Raw genomic sequence first — 18,437 nt, forward strand, 5'->3', positions numbered from 1 at the left:
TCGCTCCCACTGCTCTCTAGTCCTTCACTCTCACTTTCCTCATCCACGAATCTTTCATCTTCGCTCAAATTAATGGGGAAATTGTCGCTTTCTCGGTCCGAATCGCTCTCGCTGCTGGTGGCCATGATTGTAAACAATGTGCAGATGTGAGGAGCTCCACAACCTGTGACGTCACGCTACTCGTCTGCTACTTCCGGTACAGGCAAGGCTTTTTTATCAGCGACCAAAAGTTGCGAACTTTATCGTCGATGTTCTCTACTAAATCCTTTCAGCAAAAATATGGCAATATCGCGAAATGATCAAGTATGACACATATAATGGACCTGCTATCCCCGTTTAAATAAGAAAATCGCATTTCAGTAGGCCTTTAATGACATCTCAAACGGCCCTAAAATCATCTTGCTTTACGCGCCTCAAGTTCCGATTGATGAACCCTAAATAAGTGGTCCTACTCGGATGTGTTGAGCTCGTTGCCCCGTGTTTAGGGCCGGAGCAAGGCACCGGGTAACTAAGTAAATAAACCTCGGTGCTGGCAGGTCTCATAAATTGTGTTTCTCCCAAATGAGAGTGCCTGGGAATCGATACACCCTGGGGATCCCGGCCTGTCTCGGTCTCAGAGCGGTGCACATAGCAATAAAGGCAGTCTGCGGAGTATACCACCTTCCAGTCTCTCTGCTTCTGTCTCTTCCTTAATCTTGTTTTATTTTAACAAACGTGCTCCTACTTTCCCCCCTCAGATTTCCATCACTTTCCTCACAGTAATCTTTTTTTTGGTTTTGTTACCCATGCAGAGAGCTGCAGTGCTTTCTGCGTTCAATTACGCCCCTCATTCATTTGCACATTTTAATTAGTCTCACCACTGAATCCAGCAGGTGGTGCTGTGATGACAACAAGCCTGCTACTTTTTCCTTACAAAATGGTGTAATGTGAAAGTTTTCGGAAGGGATAAACACATTTCTGTGTTTTTGATTTTTTTGGACGGCGTGTGCTTGTTTAACTTGGCAGTGACCAACCCACATTGCAAAGGAAACAGCATAGTCTTTTTAAAATTTCTCATATCGAACAATGAGATAAATTAATTATGTAAATGTCATATATTAGATAAGGGGTCATCACATTGTTGATTGAGATTAACCAGTTTGTTTTGAGGATTTTACTGGTAACTATCACAAATATCGTTACTGTTATGGTAGTAGTTGAATTCGAACATGCATAAAATTGCATTATGGTGCATCACATATTTACAATTTCACATTTCAACATGTCCGAAAAGGAGTAGATAGGAGCAGTCCGTAATTAGTCCGAGGCCTTTTCCGTTTCTCATCAATTTGCTTTCTTCATTCAATCTGTAACACAAAACAACCAGTAAATAAATCAATCAAAGTTCATATTACAAAACCCAAAACCAGTGAAGTTGGCACGTTGTGTAAATCATAAATAAAAACAGAAAACAAGGATTTGCAAATCCTTTTTCAATTTATATTCAACTGAATAGACTGCAAAGACAAGATATTCAATGTTCGAACTAAGAAACTTATTTTTTTTTTGCAAATAATCGTTAACTTAGAATTTATTGGCAGCAACAGTTGGCACAGGAGCATTTTTACCACTGTGTTACATGGCCTTTCCTTTTAACAACACTCAGTAAACGTTTGGGAACTGAGGAGACCAATTTTTGAAGCTTTTCAGGTGGAATTCTTTCTCAGTCTTGCTTGATGTACAGTTTAAGTTGTTCAACAGTCTTGTGGTATTTTAGGCTTCATAATGCGCCGCACATTTTCAATGGGAGACAGGTCTGGACTACAGGCAGGCCAGTCTAGTACCCGCACTCTTTTACTATGAAGCCACGTTGATGTAACACGTGGCTTGGCATTGTCTTGCTGAAATAAGCAGGGGCGTCCATGGTAACGTTGCTTGGATGGCAACATATGTTGCTCCAAAACCTGTATGTACCTTTCAGCATTAATGGTGCCTTCACAGATGTGTAAGTTACCCATGTCTTGGGCACTAATACACCCCCATACCATCACAGATGCTGGCTTTTCAACTTTGCGCCTATAACAATCCGGATGGTTCTTTTCCTCTTTGGTCCGGAGGACACGACGTCCACAGTTTCCAAAAACAATTTGAAATGTGGACTCGTCAGACCACAGAACACTTTTCTACTTTGTATCAGTCCATCTTAGATGAGCTCAGGCCCAGCGAAGCCGACAGCGTTTCTGGGTGTTGTTGATAAACGGTTTTCGCCTTGCATAGGAGAGTTTTAACTTGCACTTACAGATGTAGCGACCAACTGTAATTACTGACAGTGGGTTTCTGAAGTGTTCCTGAGCCCATGTGGTGATATCCTTTACACACTGATGTCGCTTGTTGATGCAGTACAGCCTGAGGGATCGAAGGTCACGGGCTTAGCTGCTTACGTGCAGTGATTTCTCCAGATTCCCTGAACCCTTTGATGATATTACGGACCGTAGATGGTGAAATCCCTAAATTCCTTGCAATTGCTGGTTGAGAAAGGTTTTTCTTCAACAATTTGCTCACACATTTGTTGAACCCTCGCCTCATCCTTGTTTGTAAATGACTGAGTATTTCATGGAATCTACTTTTATCCCCATTCATGGCACCCACCTGTTCCCAATTTGCCTGTTCACCTGTGGGATGTTCCAAATAAGTGTTTGATGAGCATTCCTCAATTTTATCAGTATTTATCGCCACCTTTCCCAACTTTTTTGTCACGTGTTGCTGGCATCAAATTCTAAAGTTAATGATTATTTGCAAAAAAAAAAAAGTTTATCAGTTTGAACATCAAATATGTTGTCTTTGTAGCATATTCAACTGAATATGGGTTGATAAAGATTTGCAAATCATTGTATTCCGTTTATATTTACATCTAACACAATTTCCCAATTCTTATGGAAACGGGGTTTGTATATATTTTATTATTGAATGTATCAAATGTGATGAATATTTAATGGACCACAATGGAAACAAGCCTTTTGGCTTTTTGTGCCATCCATTTGCCTTTTTAAAGCTTGACATGGATCCAATTCTTTAAGACTTCTCAATCGGCCCTGTCAATCAAAGTTTCCTCTGGCTCTGCTGTAGGGGGTAGCGGGGGGTGTATATTGTAGCGTCCTGGAAGAGTTAGTGCTGCAAGGCAGTGGTACCGGTTCGTGGATCGATCGGTACCGGGCCGCACAAGAAATAAAAAATAAATAAATAAAAAAGTTACATTTTTTTATTAAATCAACATAAAAAACACAAGATACACTTACAATTAGTGCACCAACCCAAAAAATCTCCCTCCCCCATTTACACTCATTCACACAAAAGGGTTGTTTAATTAATATTCTGGTTCCCACATTATATATCAATATAGATCAATACAGTCTGCAGGGATACAGTCCGTAAGCACACATGATTGTATTTTTATATGACAAAAAACAAAAAAACAAAAAAATACCATGGTTGACTTTAATATGTATATGTATATGTATGTTGATAGTAAGTTTTTTTTCCTTACACCAGACTGTCCCCCCCATAGAAGCCCAATCCGAGAGGACTTTTTTTAGTCATCCTCCCCTCGCGTCTGCCTTTCCCCCACCCTTTTACAGTGTGCCATACGTGGCGACCCGTCAGCGTTCCTGTTCTGTCGACTCCTGAATGGGTTTGTGCTGGAAATAAAGTGTTGTTGTATTAACGCAATGACAATAAAGATCCTTCTGTTACATCCCTGTAACTGTTTGGACTCTAGTTTGCTTTTTTCCCCCAGTGTGTGGTAGTTTAGTTCATGTCCTGTGCTTTTATTTTGTAAGTTTCGCATCATCGTGCTGTGCACAGGCTTCCACACCTGCCACCTGATTGGCAACCAAGTGTGCCCGGTTGCCAGTCAGCGTCCTATTTCAGTCCGGCCCTGTCTGATCATTGTTGAATGCTCTGCCTTACCTCATTTTTTATTTACTGTCTATTTACCTCCAAGACAGAAGTTCCGTCTCCTGTGCACTCTTTGCTGCACTCGCCTTCTTTTGATTTTCTTCACTCTTTTTGTGAGCGTGCCTTCGGCTTATATCATATTTTTGCTCACCGTCTGCTGCATCTTGGCTTGCCTTCTACGCTTTCACATGTACCACTTTCCTGTCTTCCTAATGACAATCTCAAACAAACAGAAGAAGTCTTGAGCTAAAGTCATGGAGAAGTTTCTTAAGCGCAAAAATTATGACTGAAGTGGTGAAGCTTTATTTTTATTTGCACTTAAATGTTATTGAGACTTAAAAAATAAAAATAAAAAAAAATAAAAAATAATAATAATAATATATGTATATATATATATATATATATATATATATATATACATATATATATATATATATATATATATATATATATATATATATATATATATATATATATATATATATATATATTGATATATATATAAATATGCAGAGAATAATTTCGCCAGACCTCGTGTGTGTGTGACAATCATTGGTACTTTAACTTAACTTATATATATATATATATATATATATATAGATATATATATATCTATATATATATATATATATATATATATATATATAAGTTAAGTTAAAGTGTGTGTGACAATCATTGGTACTTTAACTTAACCAGATGGAACAACCACAAGGCTTCTTTCAGGAACCAAAACCTGCGAAATACCACAGAACTCAGCAAACACATTTGGGACCTCAAAGACAATAATGTTGAATATTCAATAACATGGCAAATTCTTGCATCCAGCACACCTTACAATAGTGGTAATAAAAGATGCAACCTATGCTTGAAAGAGAAACTGTTTATTATTTACCGTCCAGACCTGTCATCCCTCAACAAGCGCAGCGAAATTGTAACAACATGCCGCCATAGACGGAAACACCTCCTAGGTAACACATGAGCCAATCACCACGCCCATAGGCCAGCCTGTACCCACCCACTCTGTGCCCTATATAAACCATGGTATGCGAATGCTCCCATTAAAATCTCCTGACGATTGAGGATACCCCCCCTCATGAAACAGGCCTGTAGAGATGAAATAGTCTTGTGATTTTTTTCCCACACATACATATATATATATATATATATATATATATATATATATATATATATATATATATATATATATATATATATATATATAAGTTAAGTTAAAGTACCAATGATTGTCACACACACACGAGGTCTGGCGAAATTATTCTCTGCATATTTATATATATATCAATATATATAAATATATATATATATATATATATATATATATATATATATATATATATATATATATATATATATATATATATATATATATATATATATATATATATATATATATATATATATTTATTATTATTATTATTTTTTTTTTAAGTCTCAATAACATTTAAGTGCAAATAAAAATAAAGCTTCACCACTTCAGTTTATATTTGTTTCACATTTTTCTTTCAAAATAGGCTTGAAAACCTTTTTATTCAGAAAAATATATTATTGCTAATCACCAATACGGCTTTCAACCTCGTCTTTTTGTTTTTGAGTATGTTTTGTCTCCACCCTGTTTTTAACTTACTGACTTTGTAGCACTTGATGTACATTATTAATATTATTATTACTATGTATGTTTGTAATAAGCCTTGATAAGAATCTTTGTGGTTAACCAATGGTTTCATATTTGACAAGGTTTATCTTGTGAAACTGTAAGTAAGTTAGATATAATTATTGAATACAACTAAAATAAAGAGTAAGATTACTAATTCAGTGTTCAAGGGGAACTATACTTTTTTTGAAATTTTGTTTATCATTCTCAATCCTTATGTAAAACAAGAACACATCCATCCATCCATTTTCTACCGCTTGTTCTTTTTGGGGTCATGTAATATTTACGTTGTTTGCTCATGTTTAGCATATGGCGGCGCATTAATTTTACGAACGCAACTCAATGTTTGCTTGTTTTTTTAACAACAACTCCTATTGTCATGGCAGACTTCATGAGAGATTACAGACATGATAACTAGAGATCTGCCGACAAATGCGTTAAAATGTAATATCGGAAATTATTGGCATCGTTTTTTTATTATCGGTATCGTTTTGTTGTTGTTGTTGTTGTTGTTGTTGTTGTTTTGTTTTTTTATTAAATCAACATAAAAAACACAAGATACACTTACAATTAGTGCACCAACCCAAAAAACCTCCCTCCCCCATTTACACTCATTCACACAAAAGGGTTGTTTCTTTCTGTTATTAATATTCCGGTTCCTACATTATATATCAATATATATCAATACAGTCTGTAAGGGATACAGTCCGTAAGCACACATGATTGTGCGTGCTGCTGGTCCACTAATAGTACTAACCTTTAACAGTTAATTTTACTCATTTTCATTAATCATTAGTTTCTATGTAACTGTTTTTATATTCTTTTACTTTCTTTTTTATTCAAGAAAATGTTTTTAATTTATTTATCTTATTTTATTATTATTTTTAAAAAGTACCTTATCTTCACCATACCTGGTTGTCCAAATTAGGCATAATAATGTATTAATTCCACGACTGCATATATCGGTATCGGTTGATATTGGTATCGGTAATTAAAGAGTTGGACAATATCGGAATATCGGATATCGGCAAAAAGCCATTATCGGACATCCCTAATGATAACATATCACTTACTGTACAATGTCTGCTCTCACTGAAACGTTGACTGTCAGGATGTTCATATATTCCCGTTTAGATGAGGAATGACTCAAAATCCTCGCAAACAAAAAAGGTGGGTAGAACCAAACGTCTTTCCAGGTCCTTTTTGCAATTTCTGGCTCCAAATTGGCTTCTAAGTTTATGTCTACATAATTTTACTATACAGGTGAGAGGCGTGATTTATAATTTAGAACAGGGGTGTCAAACTCATTTTAGCTAATGGGTCACATGGAGGAAAATCTGTGCACACGCGGGCATGGCATTGAAACTAAAAAATAAAGACAACTTCAGATTGTTTTCTTTGTCTTACATTGGCCAAAAATAGAACAAACACATTCTGAAAATATTACAAAAAACATATAGAAAAACTACCGGCAGCGGTAAAGTTTTGATCCATGAAGGAAAGAAGAAAGTGAATGAATGTTTATAACTGAATAAATGTACATATGCAAACATTTTTTTTTTAATGAATTAAGTAATGTTTATGACAACCTTTTTCCAAAACACAATATAGAATGTGAGATATAACAGGATAATGCATACATTTATCATTTGTTTTCAAATAGGTTACAAAAAAGTGGGACCCCAAAATTTACTGTGGGACCCAATTTTTATGACATGTTGGGGTCCCTGGGATTCATTCAAATCCAGCCCTCAGGCCTTGACTTTGACACATAAACCTTTGTGAGCTCTGAGGCGAGAAACCAGCTCACCAGCTGATGATATCAATACAGCACCATAAGGAAGTAACCTCTCTAATCAATGCCCTGCTAAAAATAGATTATTTACATTAGCGCTTATGATAACAATATTGTTCATATTTGGCTAATATTCAGGTCATAAAATGTAAATTAAGTATTGTTGGCACTTCTTGGATGGTTACTATTTGGGTTTTGGTCGAAATAGACACAATGCCATCATGGCTCCCATTGGCTCCAATGTAAGCATACTTTTGTTTATGTTTATTTACAAGTATGAATTCATTAAAAAAAGACATATGTGTTTTTGTCTCTCATAAGGATTGTTAATTATAGGCATAATTCCAAAATCGTGTCCCTCATAAAGATTGTGAATTATCGGCAAAATAAAAATTGCAGTTCCCCTTTAACATTTGAATGGGCTCCTTTATAGTGGAATAGTTAGGCCCCAAGGTTAGAAATGTTAAGCACCCTTGATATAAAGTATTGTCGGAGGCAGATATTTACATATATCCGTATTTAAGTGTTACTTCTTTATTTTCATAATCATATTACAAAACAGCTAGTGTTTTTCTTCCAATTGTGGTCTTTTGGTTGTCTGCAAATACTCTGTGCTAACCTTGACTTTGGAATGTAAGGAGGAGAGATACTCCTTCTCAATATCTGTTCTTGTGTCCAGCTGCGGAGGACAATGGGCATGTGTTTGGGCTGGAAAGACAAGACAACGAGGGTGGGAGGGAGAGAGACTTTATAGAAGAGAAGGTTTCCATACTTTAGATCAGACCATTTTAGCTGCGCGATTGAATGTTCTATGCTGGACTGGTCTCATTATATTTCCAGAGCTTTGGAGATACAATTACAAAATACCTATTCTGTCTCTGGTGGTTCTTCTACTCAGCTTTCAGTGTCATAAAAGAGCTTGGGAGCGACTAGAAACTTGAATTCCCTGGGAGGAACAACTGATCCAAACGCAACAGTATCTAAAGAGTTTAGTTTAGTGTTTTTGTCATATAGAGGATTTTTGACTAGCGTAAACATATTGTTTATCTTTATTTTTGACATGTAACCAAATTAGCGCAATTTAGTTGTCCATAGACCTAAATTGTTTTCTGTGGTTGTGTGTCAACTAGGGTTGTACGGTATACCGGTATTAGTATAGTACCGCAATACTAATGAATCATGTTTGGTACGATACCGCCTCTGAAAAGTACCGGTACCGGTACCCCGTCGTCGTCACGTCATGACAATGCTGGTTTTGCGAGCAGAGGAGCATGTTCGGCAGCGCACAATCCCAGAGTACTTACAAGCAGACACAGTGTGTAGACAGAAAAGGGAGAACGGACGCATTTTGGCCTAAAAACTAACGATAAAGGTGAAGCTATAACACTGAAACGCCCTCAGGAAGAGGTGCTTTAAGACATGGCTAGCTAGCTAGCTAGCGGCTAACGTTCATCCGCTGTCCGCAGTGTTTTAGCTACTTCTAAATCACTCATCCTCGCCTCCATGGCGACAAATAAAGTATGTTTCTTACAAGTATCTCACTACACACCGTAGCTCACCGGCGCTCACGATGTAAACAAATGCCATTGGTGGATCTACACCTGACATCCACTGTAATGATACCAAGTACAGGAGCGTATTACGTCGATATTTTTTTTTCATCTTCTTTCATTTAAAAAAAAAATCATATGTTTATAAACTCAGGAAATATGTCCCAGGACACATGAGGACTTTGAATATGACCAATGTATGATCCTGTAACGACTTGGTATCGGATTGATACCGAAATTTGTGGTATCATCCAAAACTAATGTAAAGCATCCAAACAACAGAAGAATAAGTGATTATTACATTTTAACAGAAGTATAGATAGAACATGTTAAAAGAGAAAGTAAACAGATATTAACAGTAAATGAACAAGTAGATTAAGAATTCATTTTCTACCACTTGTCCTTGATAATGTTGACAAAATAATAGAATAGAAAATGACACAATATGTTACTGTATATGTCAGCAGCTAAATTAGGAGCCTTTGTTTTTTTTGTTTGTTTTTTATGTTTTTTTTTATAAATCAACATAGAAAAAAACACACGATACACTTTCAACTAGTGCATCAACCCAAAAAAAAAACCTCCCTCCCACACTCATACACACCCACTCACACAAAAGGGGTTGTTTCTTTCTGCTACCAATATTCTGGTTCCCACAACATGGACAACACGTCTGCAAGGGACACAGTCCCTGAATCACACTTTATTGTTTGTGCCGCTGGTCCACTAACATTTTCATTTAATTACTATTTTTTCCTTTTTTTATGTAATTATTTTTATATTGTTTTACTTTCCTTTTTATCCAAGAAAATATTTATTTATCTTATCTAAAAAAAAAAAAAAGAAAGAAAAAAAAAAAAAAGGACCTTATCTTCACCAGACCTGGTTGTAAATGAAATTAGCTTTGTTTAAAGGTTTTTAAAAAAACCAGGTCCAGTCCAGATAATGTCCAAGTCAGGTTCAGCAACACACACCTTCATTCATGTACACTGAAAAAAAAAAAAAATAAAAAAAATAAAAAAGTAGAAACATTTTGGAACACAACAGATTGCATATAATCTATAAACAAAATTACATTTTCAAAACAAACAAAAAAAATGTATGTACAGTCCAGATTATGTTCAGGTCACTAAAAATTAGGGAATACAACAACAGATAGCATATAATCTATAAACATAATTACACTTTCAACATAAGCCTTTGAGGACTTCCCATCTTTTTTTTATGTTTTTTGGCATCACTATCGTTTTCAACCATGTAACTTTCTAAAGTTAAAAAAATACTGAATAAATGTTTTAAAGAAAGTAATACTAAGTGAATATCTGTTTTTGGCCTTAAAAATAAACCTTTTACCGAGTACTATAATTAAATTGATTAAATCATGATTGTCAATGAACTCTTCCAAAAAAACAGAAACCACATCAAGCTTCATAAACAAACCAATCCTTAAACACATTTTTTCAACTTCCACCCAAAAAGAAGACACAATATGACAATACCAAAACAAATTCAGGGTGGATTCAGACTCCTGACAACAAAATCGGCAGTCATCTGACTCTGTCATACTTGCCAACCCTCCCGGATTTTCCAGGAGACTCCCGAAATTCAGCGCCTCTCCCGAAAACCTCCCGGGACAAATTTTCTCCCAAAAATTTCCCGAAATTCAGGCGGAGCTGGAGGCCACGCCCCCTCCAGCTCCATGCGGACCTGAGTGACGTGTTGACAGCCTGTTCACACGTCCGCTTTCCCACAATACAAACAGCTAATGATCGAGGACGAGTTCTTGGTTTCTTATGTAGGTTTATTGTTAGGCAGTTTCATTAACGTCCTCCCAGCGCGGTAACAACACACAACAGCAGTCAAGTTTTCGTCTACCGTAAAGCAGTTCGTCTGCCGTAAACAGCAATGTTGTGACACTTTTAAACAGGGCAATACTGCCATCTACTGTACATGCATATGTGACCCACCCATAATGTGTCACATTTTTGTGTTGATTTATTTATTTTATTTTGTGGTTTGAATTCGTTTTTGGAGCTGTCATTACACATTTATCAGTATTCACATTGGTCAGTAGGGGGCAGTAGGGCGTTTCTTCCCAATTGAATGCTATCACCTGCAGACCGGAAGTGTCTTGTCATTCTGATGAGCACGACCAGTCTGTGAACAATTGAAACGTCCTGTGTGCTTTTTCCTCCTGAATAACAGGTTAGTTTTGGTGAATCAACTCACTGAATAATATCCATGTGATCTTTATAAGTTTAAGTACACATTCTGATGGTGGAGCCTAACTCTAAAGTGTTTGTGAGTTGTAGTTTGTATTTGTGAATGAATCCAGTGCACAGCTGCAGTAATCAATACAAAAAGGCGACGTGAGTGCGCAATGTTTATTATATAGGAACTTCTGATCCTAATTCAGACTCCCAAATTAGAGCTCCCGGTTTCTTATTGATTTTAAAATGTATATTTGTATAATGTGTGTGTTCTGAAATAGTGACAGAGAATAGAACAAGGATGGACAATTCAACCCTTAACTCAACAATGAGTAGATGAGTGTTATGTGTGTGTATATGTGTAAATAAATGAACACTGAAATTCAAGTATTTCTTTTATTTATTTGTACATACATATATATATATATATATATATATATATATATGTAATAAAATATATATATATATATATATATAGCTAGAATTCACTGAAAGTCAAGTATTTCTTATATATATATATATCTTAACCACGCCCCCCGCCCCACCCCCCACCTCCCGAAATCGGAGGTCTCAAGGTTGGCAAGTATGGACTCTGTCATATTCCATAATTTTAACATTTTCCCCGTGGGTAAGAAGTTATAAATAATTTTAATTTGAAAATAACGATTTTGCCTTTGTTTGTTTACCTACTAATAAAAGACAAGTTGTCTTGTATGTTCACTATTTTATTTAAGGACAAACTTGCAATAAGAAACATATGTTTAATGTACCTTAAGACTTTTTGTTAAAATAAAGCCAATAATGCCATTCTTTGTCGTCCCCTTTATTTAGAAAAGTACCGAAAAGTATCCAAATAATTTTGGTGCCGGTACCAAAATATTGGTATCGGGACAACACTCGTGTCAACCCTGTATTGAAACAGTATATCGTTTCTTCACCGAACTGAATTAACTAAATTTGCCAAAATCTTGGTGGTCCAGACGGATGCTTCTTTCTGCCAGCTGCTGACTGTGATTGTGATGAGATGCAGATTCATTTAACCGCACATCAAAGTAGCAGATTATGTCGCCGCTGGGCCTTACCGAAGCTTTTGCACGTACACACTCCCACATCCTTCCCGGCGAACAGTCTGATGCTGAGATTATTCAATGAGCAACATAAAATAGGATTGGAATTTCAAATATGAAGAGAAGGACGTGCTGGAGAAGAAAAAGACACCCAAGCAGGCGCCCTAACTAGGGTATTTCTGATTTATATATGCAATTTTTAACATGCCATCAATCTCACTCTCCTTCAATTCTGTCAGTCGTCCTCTTCTACCTTCCCCGGGAAAATATGATTACGCATCAAAACGTCAGGTAATCCGTTCATGCTTTGTCACAAAATTCTAAAGAGGGCTGTCGACATGACACGTGCATCAAGTAGGAACTGTATGTCCACCGTGAACGCATTTACGTTGACTGCCTTGTTACAGTGGCACCTGTCTAATGGCGGAATATATCACGCGGCAATTATTTCAATATGAAGTGCGGCAAACAAAGCAAAGACTGACTTTAATGAGGGCTAAATGTAGACGGCTCCATGACAGGGTTAGATCATTTGAATATAGAGACTCTATGGAACCTTTATAGCAGACCTCGGCAAATTAAGGCCCGTTAAGCTTTTCAATCTCGCCCGCCTGACATCCCCCCAAATTTGTTTTAGATCTTTAAGATGGAAACTATAGCTGCCATTATGATGTGCAGTGACGTTTTTAAGTCTTGAACTACAGAAAGTATTTCAATTAGATATGTCCGATAATGGCTTTTTTGCCGATATCCAATATTCCGATATTGTCCAACTCTTAATTACCGATTCCGATATCAACCGATACCGATATTTACAGTCGTGGAATTAACACATTATTATGCCTAATTTTGTTGTGATGCCCCGCTAGATGCATTAAACAATGTAACAAGGTTTTCCGAAATAAATCAACTGAAGTTATGGAAAAAAATAAAAGTATGAAGGAAGGCAAGATATGTTCATAAATATTTCTGCAATGCCTCCACCAGACTTATGATGATCCCAAACAGCAGATATCAGGAATCAATAGGTAAGAAAAGTTGGTTTACGTTATAGGGCCCCTTTAACGCTGGCAACTAGAAAATACCATCTGCATTTCATAAGTTTCAATAATGAGTGTATATAAACATCTGACTATAACTGTATATTAAGTGTGTCTATAAAGCAGGCCTGGGCAATTATTTTGACTTGAGGGGCCAAATTTAGAGAGAAAAATGTGTCTCGGGTCGACACACTCACACACACAGTACAGAAAATGTTGTGTGTGTGTGTTAAGTTCCACTCTTCTACTCCAAAAAGGACCCACGGACAACTTATGATTTCCAATTGATGAACTTTTTATTTTCCAACTTGAAGCATTGTTGGTTTCATTTTAGTTGATCTACAATTAATCAGGTTGTAAAACCTTCAAAACACAGAAACAGAGCTGCTAACAATGTAATTACACAGGTATTTTCAAACAATGTTTTACAAATGCTTTTAAACCTCTGAATAATGTTTTAAACGTTCTACTTTTAAATAATGATTATATCCGATATTCCGATATTGTCCAACTCTTAATTACCGATTCCGATATCAACCGATACCGATATATATATACAGTCGTGGAATTAACACATTATTATGCCTAATTTTGTTGTGATGCCCCGCTGGATGCATTAAACAATGTAACAAGGTTTTCCAAAATAAATCAACTCAAATTACAAGGACAATACTCCCAGAGATGAGTGCCATGTACACAACATCCTGAAGGACAGATACCACCCAGCACATAGCCTCTTCAACCTGCTACCCTCTGGAAGGAGGTATATATCGATTCACGCCAGGACCACCAGAATGTCTCACAGTCTGTATCCCCAGGCTGTGAGATTGCTAAATGAACCGCCTGCCCCTTTGCTGCCCCGGACCATCTTATTACCTCACTCTTCACCACCTCAATAATTGTGCTCTGGACATTGCATTGCTGCAACATTAACGTAACACCCATCAGACATCTGACTGTTCCCACCCTCACGTCCCTCTTATCGCAATCTTCCTGACAATGCTAAAATGTAAACTATGGTCAACCTGCACAACAATGCAGTTTATATGCCGCTGGACAAAGCTCAAACTAAATCTTGTTGACATGTATGACTTAAGTGTTATTATGACAATGACAATAAAAGGAATTGATTGATTGATTGAAGTTATGGAAAACAATGCCAACATGGCACTGCCATATTCATTATTGAAGTCACAAAGTGCATTATTTTTTTTAACATGCCTCAAAACAGCAGCTTGGAATTTGGGACATGCTCTCCCCGAGAGAGCATGAGGAGGTTGAGGTGGGCGGGGTTGGGGGGGCCGGGTTGAGGTGTGTGTGTGTGTGGGGGGGGGGGGGGGGGGGTAGGGGGTAGCAGGGGGTGTATATTGTAGCGTCCCGGAAGAGTTAGGGCTGCAAGGGGTTCTGGGCATTTGTTCTGTTGTGTTTATGTTGTGTTACGGTGCGGATGTTCTCCTGAAATGTGTTTGTCATTCTTGTTTGGCGTGGGTTCACAGTGTGGCGCATACTTGTAACAGTGTTAAAGTTGTTTATACGGCCACCCTCAGTGTGACCTGTATGGCTGTTGACTAAGTATGCATTGCATTCACTTGTGTGTGTGAAAAGCCGTGGATATTATGTGATTGGGCCGGCACGCAAAGGCAGTGCCTTTAAGGTTTATTGGCATTATGTACTTTTCCCTACGTGTACACAGGGGCGTCTTAAAATGTAATAAATCTTACTTTTTGAAACCGATACCGATCATTTTGAAACTGATACCGATAGTTTCTGATATTACACTTTAAAGTATTTATCGGCCGATAATATCGGCAGTCCGATATTATCGGACATCTCTAATTTCAATGGTTGGAATCTGCGCTTTTGCATGATGTACTAGTTACTATGGTAATCTAAATAGTTACTATGGTAACCTAATTAGTTACTATGGTCATCTAAGTCACAGCAGCTCAGACGAGGCACCAAGCAGTGTGGGTGGGGAGCGTTTCCACGGAGTGTTTCCAGAGCGGCCAGGAGATTTTTACAACAAAGTTCTAAAGCAGTGGTTCTTAACCTTGTTGGAGGTACAGAACCCCACCAGTTTCATATGCGCATTCACCGAACCCGAACTGTAATCATAAAATGATGTTGTTATATTAAAGAAATAGTAATAAAGATATATTTTACAAACGGAAAGTTACAGGAATGTACACATAATCCCATGTTTACATCTCATTGTGCAACATGTGAATGTTTTAGTGAGAACTAAATGCGATATCTGAAAGGGGTACTCATTATTTCCAAAGCCGGACCCCCACCACCCAGACATATAATACTAGTACACAGCTCATGAAAAACAATATGTTATAGTCATTGTAAGTGGGCCAAAACACTTATATTCGAAAATAATCTCATGGAAATGACTGCTGTCATTTGATTACAATAATAAAACATTGAACTTCTTATTTAGTCATGTTTGGGACAGGTGTGCTGCAGGTGTGGCCACAGTGCATGTGCACGTCTGACGTCGCTCACATGCGCTCCACATGAATGCTCAAGGAGTTTTTGCGTTTGCTCACACAAATGGAAAATTAGAGGGAACATTGTTTGGGGGGTATCCATAATACGGCGACAGGAAGAAGTTTTAGTTTACACGATGAGTCGGGCGTGTCTTGACCTCCGCGGCGGAGGCTCTGCCGAACCCCTGAGGCCGACTCACCGAACCCCTAGTGTTCCATCGAACCCAGGTTAAGAACCACTGCTCTAAAGCTTAGTGATATATCAAATATCTAAGATTGTAGGTGTTTTGTTATTTTTACCCTTCACGTTCATATTTCGCTGTGTTTGTTGCATTTTTGTTGCGTTTCGGTTGATTGTAAAATATGTGGATCGAGAAGGGGTGTGACGTTCATTTGTTGTCAATATTCAGTGTTTTATCGTGCATAGTTAATATTGTAAATCCCACATTCTTTATTTCCATGTACATTCTGGGTGTCTCGTTCAGTAAAACAAACTGAAATTCCATTCCGTTTTTTCAGGCGGTCTGTCATTACGTTTTTAGCATTCAATCAGATATTATTGTGAGGTTTTGTATTCGCACACTGTGGAGTTAAAAAGTGTCAGTCAAGTCAAGGTCAAGGTCAAGGTTCAACTTTATTGTCCCCGCGGGGAAATTTGTCTTGGGCACAGTGCATCATTGCTTTCTTAACATACACAAAAACAACAGAACAAAAACACAAGCACAGACACAACCAGACAACTAACATTTAAACATCAGAACGTGGAGCTTGATAGACATAGATGGCACTTTGATGTAGGCATAAAATCTACAGTATGGAGATAAAGATAAAGTACCAGTGTGCATTGCACTAGAGCTCATGGATAAAGTGCTGTGTGCTAAAGTGCTTAGTTCTAAAGTGCTATGTGCTAAAGTGCTATGTGCTAAAAAAGTGCTAACCTATGTATTAACATTCTATTGCACATTGTTGGTCAGCTTAATGGAGGCTGGGACAAATGATAATTTAAGGCGGTTAGATTTGCATAGTGGGACCCGCAGTCTTCTCCCTGATGGCAGGGTTCCATATTCAGGGAAGAGTGGGTGTTGTGAGTTGGAAATAGTTTTCTTAGCTTTTTTCCTAACTGCCTGCTCATAGATGCTCTGTATAGGCTCATATGCTTTCCTCCCTACGATTTTCATTGCCGTTTTATGCATGCCGGCCAGTTTGCTTTTTAGCTTAACGGTTAGGTTGCCAAACCATGAGGTGATCCCGTCAGGGCCGTCACTAGCTTTTAAGGACAGGGGGGGCTTAGCCCCCAGGAGATGCACAGGACGCGAGCGAACGTAGCGCACGAGCACAAAACTTCACAAACGGCTAACAAAGACTTAGAAATGATTCATTGTTATTAGTATTATTTAAAAAATGCACGGGACGAAATGAAATGCTCCCCGGGACGATGTCTTTTAACCATTTTTTTCCTTTTTCTTTTAATGTATTTATTAATTTGACATTTTATATTAAATGTCTTGGTTTTTCCTCCCTCTGAAAATCCTATGAAATGTTTAACAAGCCATTCTATAACAATACAACAGCTATTAATGTAACAATACAAAAAAACAAATATATTTAATGTTTTTTTTCATTGTTTTAACAGTAGACTAATGTATATTACTTTATATAGATTCTACAAGAGTGATGTGGACATTTTCTATATGAACAAGTCCAAGGACCGCAGGCAAGGTCGCAGAGAAAATGCGGACTGAATTTTGAGGGATGTGGGCATTTTCTATATGAACAAGTGGAATGAATTGGATACCGACGCACTAAAGGGGCTCTCTCCCTTAAAGTACCAATGATTGTCACACACACACACACACACATACTAGGTGTGGTGAAATGTGTCCTCTGCATTTGACCCATCCCCTTGTTCACCCCCTGGGAGGTGAGGGGAGCAGTGGGCAGCAGCGGTGCCGCGCCCAGGAATAATTTTTGGTGATTTACGCTATGAAGTGAGGGGAAACTGAGTGAATAATGACAGGTTATATGATTAATTTATTTAAACTCATATTCGGGCCACTTTATAATGAATATGTCGGCATGTATTTGTTAAAAAAAAAAAAAAAAATATATATATATATATATATATATATATATAAAAATATAAAACCAAATTATTTAGGGGGGCTTAAGAACATTTTAGGGGGGCTTGAGCCCCCCTAAAATAGGCTTAACAACGCCAATGGATCCGGTATCTAATGATGCTCTCTACAATGGCACGGTAGAAAATCATCATGATTTGTCTGCTTACGCCGTACAATATTCCTCTGTTGCAGTCCATTGCAGAGTTTGTCAATATGTGTCTTCCAGCAGAGAAGATTATCAATATGAACCCCTAAATATTTATATGAGGATACCTGGGTCAGCTTCACGGTGGCAGAGGGGTTAGTGCATCTGCCTCACAATACGAAGGTCCTGAGTAGTCTTGGGTTCAATCCCGGGCTCGGGATCTTTCTGTGTGGAGTTTGCATGTCCTCCCCGTGACTGCGTGGGTTCCCTCCGGGTACTCCGGCTTCCTCCCACCTCCAAAGACATGCACCTGGGGATAAGTTGATTGGCAACACTAAAATTGGCCCTAGTGTGTGGATGTGAGTGTGAATGTTGTCTGTCTATCTGTGTTGGCCCTGCGATGAGGTGGC

General features: G+C 37.6%; 1 protein-coding gene across 1 annotated transcript in view; it reads left to right on the plus strand.

Moving 5' to 3' along the window:
- ncanb (neurocan b) overlaps positions 1-18,437 on the plus strand; it is a 492,017-nt gene that overhangs the window by 66,015 nt on the left and 407,565 nt on the right. The gene's annotated exons all lie outside the window — the stretch shown is intronic.

This window comes from Nerophis lumbriciformis, linkage group LG18, assembly GCF_033978685.3.
Source record: "Nerophis lumbriciformis linkage group LG18, RoL_Nlum_v2.1, whole genome shotgun sequence".
Taxonomy (NCBI): Eukaryota; Metazoa; Chordata; class Actinopteri; order Syngnathiformes; family Syngnathidae; genus Nerophis; species Nerophis lumbriciformis.